Consider the following 7,318-nt stretch of genomic DNA (forward strand, 5'->3'; position numbering starts at 1 on the left):
TGAGAACATTGGGTTAATCTTGAACAGTCAGCTCAAAAGTTTCCAACTCCTTAGTGGATATTTGCCCAAATCTCCACCCCAACCTTCCAGTTCAATGTTTCTCATTGTTACTTCTACACTTTGTTCTTCTACTGTCCCGCTGTGTTATGTTAATTATTTAGATGCCTGTCTATCCACTTACATAATGAGCCCTCAGACCCTGTCCTTGACCTCTAGCACTGGGAAGATGCTCAATACTTGTGTGAATGAACTCATAAATAAATAGCAATCTGAATAAATTGATTAATGGCAATAGGGAAGTCCAGAATGGGAATGAAACCGTAGCCAAGTTTCATTACGGCAGGGAACCTGACATCTTTACCTGCACAGGGACAGCATGAAGGCAGGCATGCATGCTTCTAGGTGTTATTCGGAACAACCTTTTCACAGGGGACTGAGAACAAAAGGATGGGCCTTGCAGGGGATTGGGCTGCTTTAGGATCTTTTCTTTCTCCTGGGATTCACTACCCCACGCAATCCCCTACCCCTCTTCACACAGAATTATCCTCTTGAAGGGAGTGTGACTGATGAGCATTCTTGCTCAGTCCTAGTGAGTGACCTGGTGGCTGTAGCAGAGGCCAACAGGGCTGCAAAGCAAAGCAGACACAGTGTCGGATGGGGAGCAAAAGAATCCTAGCCTGTTAAAGCAACCCTGTCCCAGGGGATGTAGTCAGTGAAAAGGGAATCAGATCCCTCAAAACTCCAGGTACAAAATCATCTCTTTCTTGAATTATTATAACAATCCTTTAGGATGAAACTGGGGGTTAGCCATGTCAAGAAAGAGATAGCAGCTCTGAGACATTTTGGAGAATTAATTAATAGTAACAGAGTTACATTTTATGGAGCATCTCCTGTGCCCCAGGATTAAGAGTTGTGCATGTTTTCTCAGTTTTCATCTTAAATTTAAACTCTATGACGTGGGTGGCCTTGTGCCCATTTTATAGGTGGAAATCAGGATAGCTGAGGAGTTAAACAGCCTGCCTCTGCTCCCAGAGTTTATAAGCCACAGAGACTAGGTTCAAACTGGTGTCATTCTGACACCAAGTCCTTCCTCAAAAAAACTTTTGACACTATCTCTCTAGGTGGAGGGTAAGGAGGCTGCAAGTAAGGATTATGCCATGGTTTGAGTCATTGTACCTAAAAATGGTGATATTTTCAGAGCTCTGGTAGAACAATTGGAAAGGATATTTTGAATAAAGATGATTTGGATTTGTACATATTTTAATATAGTTCTCCAGTATATGATCAGTAGACCTTTGGGAATGAGCTATGGTTTAGTTCATTAATCTTGTAATGGATATATTTGTATTAGATTCCTCATAAGCTTGTTGTGAGGATGAACTCAATATCATTATCATTTTTCATTTATTATTTCTCATTGTAAGTATTTGGTTAAAAAACAACACCATGCTTACTTCTGGTAATGAATATGCTTTTCTTTTCAGCTGTTCGAATAAACTTTCTGCATTTGGCCAGCAATGATTTCCTTCTACCCTTATAGAAAAATAGTATGTTAATGATAATAGTGTGTTATTCTTATTGAGCCCTATAAGCCAAACTCAGTGTAAACATGTTAATTACATTATTTCGTTAACCTAATTCTAAAATTACATATATATCAATTAATACTGAAGATGGATTTAAAAAGTACTTTGTATGGGACACCTGGGTGGCTTCGTCAGTTAACCATCTGACTCTTGGTTTTGGCTCAGGTCATGGTCTTTCAGTTCATGGGCTCGAGCCCCTTGTTAGGCTATTCACTGCTTGGGATTCTCTCTCTCTTCCTCTCTCTCTGCCCCTCCCCTGCTCGTGCTGTCTCTGTCAAAATAAATAAACTTAAAAAAAATAAATTAAAAAAAATAAAAAATAAATACTTTTTATCACTAATACATAATTCATGTCTGAGTTTCAGAAAATAATGAATTAAAAAAAATTCTAGATAGTGTGTATGCCAGTGTCTATTTTATTTCTCAATGGATCCTTATTACCCACTCTCTCTCACCCAAGCAATTAAAAATTGTTCTTCTATATGCACTGATTCAAATCCTTTTTGGATAGGAGCAGTGTTCATTAAATGCACTAAAATGAAATAATTGCACAAAGAGTGCTTCACCTTCATGCAAATTTGTAGCTTGTTTAAGGGGCTTGGGGAACAGTAGTGACAAGATCCTTCTTCCATATTTATGCCAGACCTAAGTCATTAACAAATTCCCAGTGGAATGTTTATAACACATATTTAATCATGATAGAATTCTAAAGCCAATCCAGGGGATGAAAAGGTTCTGTTCTTTTTCCAAAGTCCAAACAAAAATTCTTGGTGTTCTAAAACAAGGGAGCATGTACAGAACTTTGAGGCTGTCAATATGAAGCAGGTGGTTCATGGCTTCTTGTCATTTTGTGTATATCATTTATGCTAATCTTATAATAGGTTTTTTTTTCTTTTAAACCAAGTATAGGGCCCAGTTTAAGATTTAGAACTTACCAATGATGCACAAAGGAAAGGACTCGGTGTTATTTGGTGTTAGTTCTAGCTAGAAGACAGGATCTAGACAGGAAAGAATTGGATAAAGGACTTTTAATACTTCTTTATCTAAGATTTTTGCTATAATAAGTAGTTAACACATGTCAAAATTTTCTGTATATTTTCATTAAAAAAGTCAATTGTGAAAACAATGTGTCTAGTTTTTAAAGTAATTTTATGTCATTTGCCTCATTGTCTGACCCATTCAATCTGGTTGGGAGAAAGTTTGAGCTATGCATTATCTCAAAGTCGTAGTGATGATCCCGTTAGGTCTTCAGGTGTTTTCTTGAATTTCAGTGATATGTTAAAGATGACCTTGAAGATTCCTTTGAGCACTGAGATTAGGTGATTCTTTAAGCACCGGTTGTTGACTAGAATCAGAGTTTTAAAACTTAAAAGTATTTAAAAATCATCCATTTCATAAGCACCAGAAGGTAACTTCTTGACCATTATTACCATGTTAAAGGAAGCAGCAGTCTCTACATTAGGTCTCAATATTTAATCAGGTAAATCTTCCCTGGCATGAAAGAACCTGGATTTTGTCTCTGTGTCCCATATGTGAAATTCACATCCAAGGGTTATGTCATGAGGCCTCGGAAAAGGTTCCTCTCAGAATTGTGTTTTGGTTATGCACGAAAATATCTCCAGTTAGCGCGGTGTGTGTGTGTGTGTGTGTGTGTGTGTGTGTGTGGCAAAAAAAAAAACAAAACAAAACATATATATATGTTTAGATTTAGCCCATTGGACTCAGTTTAGATGATCTCAATTTTGTTGGCAATACCCAAAGCACCCTAGGCAGGAACCAGTCAAACATATGCCTTCTTCTCATCATCAGGCTTGATCAGGGTGCTGACCTTGACCACATCAATGTCATAGAGCTTCTTCACAGACTGTTTGATCTGGTGCTTGTTGGCTTTGACAATCACAATTAACCCAAGTGTGTCGTTGTCTTCTATTTTCTTCATGGCTGACTCAGTAGTCAGGGGGAACTTGATGGCCTAGTGGTCAGACCTGCTTCCTCTGGGGGCGCTCTTTCCAGGATATAGTATTTGGGTTGCCTTCAGAGGTGCGGTATCTCAGGCTTTGGGAAGGTAGGTGACACACGGATCTTTTTTTTCTGACTCCAGATGCCGTTTGGCACTGCGTTTTCCCCTTCGAAGTTTTTGCTTTGGCTTGGGTTTTGGGAGGGCCAGAGGCTTCCTTCTTCACCTTTGGCACCATCTTCATGAAAGCACCCTTTTATGAAAACGAGGATTGGGTTATGATTTTCAAGAGGTGAGAAGTATAAGAAAGGAGAAAAGTGGTGGTTACGATAGAAATAATTGGATTTTTGCATTGTTGTTATCTGTCCGCAGGGCTCTATAAAGTCTCTTCACTGTATATTTCTTTGAAATGTCTTTTTTACTTACATTTCTATAGTGCAACTTATTTTTTCTGAATTAGGATCACCCACACCTTTTAACAAACCTATTCACTACCACTTTTACAGAAATCACCTCCTTAGTGTAGACAGATATTGGAGCACTGATCTGGGCGTAGGGTAGGGATAGGATGAGGAGAGAATGATGCTGAAAAGATAGATGCTAGGAGAGAGAGTTGTGAAATTTAAGGTTACTAATGTAAATAACTTCTTAAAGAAGCTCCCATAAATTGGAAAAATAAAATAAAATAATCATTATTGAAATCCTTTTTTTCCCAGTTATCTTGAGGTTAAACATGAAAAATATATTTGTTTTTTAATGAGAGCAATCTGTGACTTAGGAACATAAATGAGAATTTTTAACTTTGAAATATCTTTAAAAATTCGAACTAATTTGTGCTGGGAGCTTTTAGTTTACTCAATGATCTCATATTCTTTAACTAAAATATCATTTCAAGGAATGTTTCCCCATCTACTCATGGGTCATCTTCTTTCTCTGAAATGTGTGACACAAAAAGTATAATTTGTAAAATAAGTTTGTATGGAATGGAGACAGAGATAAATGACCTCACAAAAAAGGAAAGAAAAATGCAGGAACCCTTTAGGAATGGGGAGACATTCCTTGAATATGACATTTGAGGGAAAATGGTCCTAGTCATTCATTTTTATATGAATGAAGGGGGTTTGTTTGGTTGGTTTTTGATAGTAAATTTTCAAAAAAATTAAAACTACATCCTAGTCTCCTCAAGGGCTAGATGTAGCACTCATCCTTCACGGGCAGGCTTTGAAATATTCCCATTCATAAAGTTCTCATAGATTCCTTTTTCCAAAAAGATGTACTTTTTCACAAATAACATTTAGGAATCCTTGCCAAACTTTGGAAGTGGTACAGCTGTTGGCGGGGGTGGGGGAGGGGTGGGGAGAAAGCAATGTATCAAAGCCGCTGATCAAGAGTAAATCTCCCTTCTGCAGATTGGACACATTGAAGTGTAAGAATAAATGGGCAGGGCCATAAATACGTAAGAAACCGGGGTCCACGGAATGTGTACTTCTAGTTGTGCTGTTTCTCCATTAACAGCCACACCATATGTCTCAGATTTAGCTGATTTTATTTTCAGAAGATAAAAGGCGCCAAATCATCCACCACACTGGCACCTTTAATGAGCTGGGGTTATTTTGCCTCTTAGCTTAACATGTGAAAATCAATAGGAAAGCACACCCTTTTGCTTTCAGTCAAGTCTGGACACACTGGGAATAGGGATGCAAAGTTTATTTGTGGTCCTATCATATACAATAAAGATCCTGTAATGGTTATTTTTCTGTCACCTTTGCTTGACCTGAAAAATTTTAATAGGATCTAAAATATCTCATGCTTGACCTATTACTGTCAAATAGCAATCAAGATGCTATGTTTAAAACTGACTTTAAAGCGGAATAACATCACATTTGCTAAGCAATATTGAATGAAATGCAGACTTCTCAGTAATTTCTAGTAAAATCATTGTTAAGCTGTGTAAATACAAGCTTAAAGAATAGAGAATAAGCATAACACAGAGGAGGAAGCTTGACTCTTTACTTTTCATGCAAAGTAATTCAAATCTTTGAAAACTAGTTACCTTCAGACATGTGTTCTTAAATAAATAAATAAATAAATAAATACACGTGTATCTATAATATTAACTTAAAATTATATGTTCAAAAATAAAATAAATAAAATAAAATAAAATAAAATAAGGGCACTTGGGTGGCTTAGTAGGTTAAGCGTTTGATTTTGGCTCAAGTCATGATCTCTCAGTTCATGAGTTTGAGCCCGGCGTTGGACTGTGTTCTGACAGCTCAGAGGCTGGAGCCTCTTTTGATTCTGTCTGCCCCTCTCTCTCTGCCCCTCCTACCACTTGTACTCTCTCTCTCTCTCTCTCTCTCTCTCTCTCTCAAAAATAAATAAACATTAAAAAAATAAAATAAAATAAAATAAAATAAAATAAAATAAAATGGATAAAATAAAATAAAATAACGTGTTCGCTAATTATCATGTTCAGAGTAAATTCTGAACTATTTTCTGGTACCAAGTAGTTATTTGTAACATTTATAAAATGCCTATCTGAGGAAGATATTTAATAGCAACAAATGATCTAACCAACAGCAAATATCAATATATTTAAAAATAAATTTGGAGAATTTATATCATGCCATATTTGGTAGGAAGACAGAACATATAGATTTTAAATGTTTAAATCTATTATATTTTATCATTCAAACATTGTCTATGTGACCTATAGTGCACAGACCCTTGATTTTCAGATGCTCTTCATCTTTTTTCCTTTAATTTGACTGAGGTTATGTAATGCTTGATATTTTGATCGCTCATCTTGTGGAAGACTATGGTTAGCTATAGGTTAATAGAAATAGTGTTACCACGAGCGCATACAGTAAGTTTTGAATCTGCTTATAACGACATGTAAAAGTGCACCCTGCTAGGAACTCTACTATTCACGCTGAGGTTTAAACACTGGAATTGGGTTCCCAGTGGATTTTCACCTTCACAAGTACTTAATGCAGCTTTAGGTGTCTCAGGGGCAAACTGAACTGGCCACTGAATATCCTTTTTAAGGGGAGTTAACAATGGCTTAGTTCTACCTCTCTTGAAATACAGGATTCATGTTTTTCTCTCTTAAAATTTAGTGTTCCTAGAGGCAGTCGGGAACATTAGAGAATGAGACTGTATTTATCCATCCCAAGCTAGGTACAATGCAGGTGAGGGCAATCCAATGTTCCCTGCGGTGCTTTGTCAAAGCTTTTTAACCCTACGCTGAAAGGAGAACCACTTCAGAGTGAGGTTACAATTGAAACTCCAAACCTATTAAAAACCTGGGCCTTTACATTGGTGCAGGCTTTTGATTATAAAAAATTCTGTGTACTTTTGAGGATGTACACTTCTGTGCTAGAGGTGATATTGTGAACCCTGGACTTATTACGGGTGCAGCCAATTCTAGGATTAGAACCCAGACCTTAGATCCTTTCTTTTTGAAAGAGATTCTGATTTTATTTTGGGCTAGAAGAGTTATGAGGCAGACCAACTCAAGTGAAAGTCATAAAGTACACAGATAAGTGGTGCTAGGGACCTAGCTGTCAGAGAAAATAGAAAAGTCACACATCGCATCCAAAATATCCCATGCTAAAAAAATCATAGATGCATATACACATATACATAAATAGATCATACCAAAGAAGTCATGACAGTATTGTGTTTTGATAGTTTGGAAAAAAAAAAAAAACACGCTTAGAATATACTAGTCAGGATAAGTTAGGCAATGCTGTGGTAACAAATAACTCCAAGG

General features: G+C 36.9%; 1 pseudogene; it reads right to left on the bottom strand.

Moving 5' to 3' along the window:
- Positions 1–3,312: 3,312 nt before the first annotated feature.
- On the bottom strand, positions 3,313–3,781 carry LOC128312902 (60S ribosomal protein L23a-like; annotated as a pseudogene).
- Between the last annotated feature and the right edge of the window lie 3,537 nt (positions 3,782–7,318).

The sequence above is a fragment of the Acinonyx jubatus genome, chromosome F2, assembly GCF_027475565.1.
Source record: "Acinonyx jubatus isolate Ajub_Pintada_27869175 chromosome F2, VMU_Ajub_asm_v1.0, whole genome shotgun sequence".
In the NCBI taxonomy this organism is placed as follows: Eukaryota; Metazoa; Chordata; class Mammalia; order Carnivora; family Felidae; genus Acinonyx; species Acinonyx jubatus.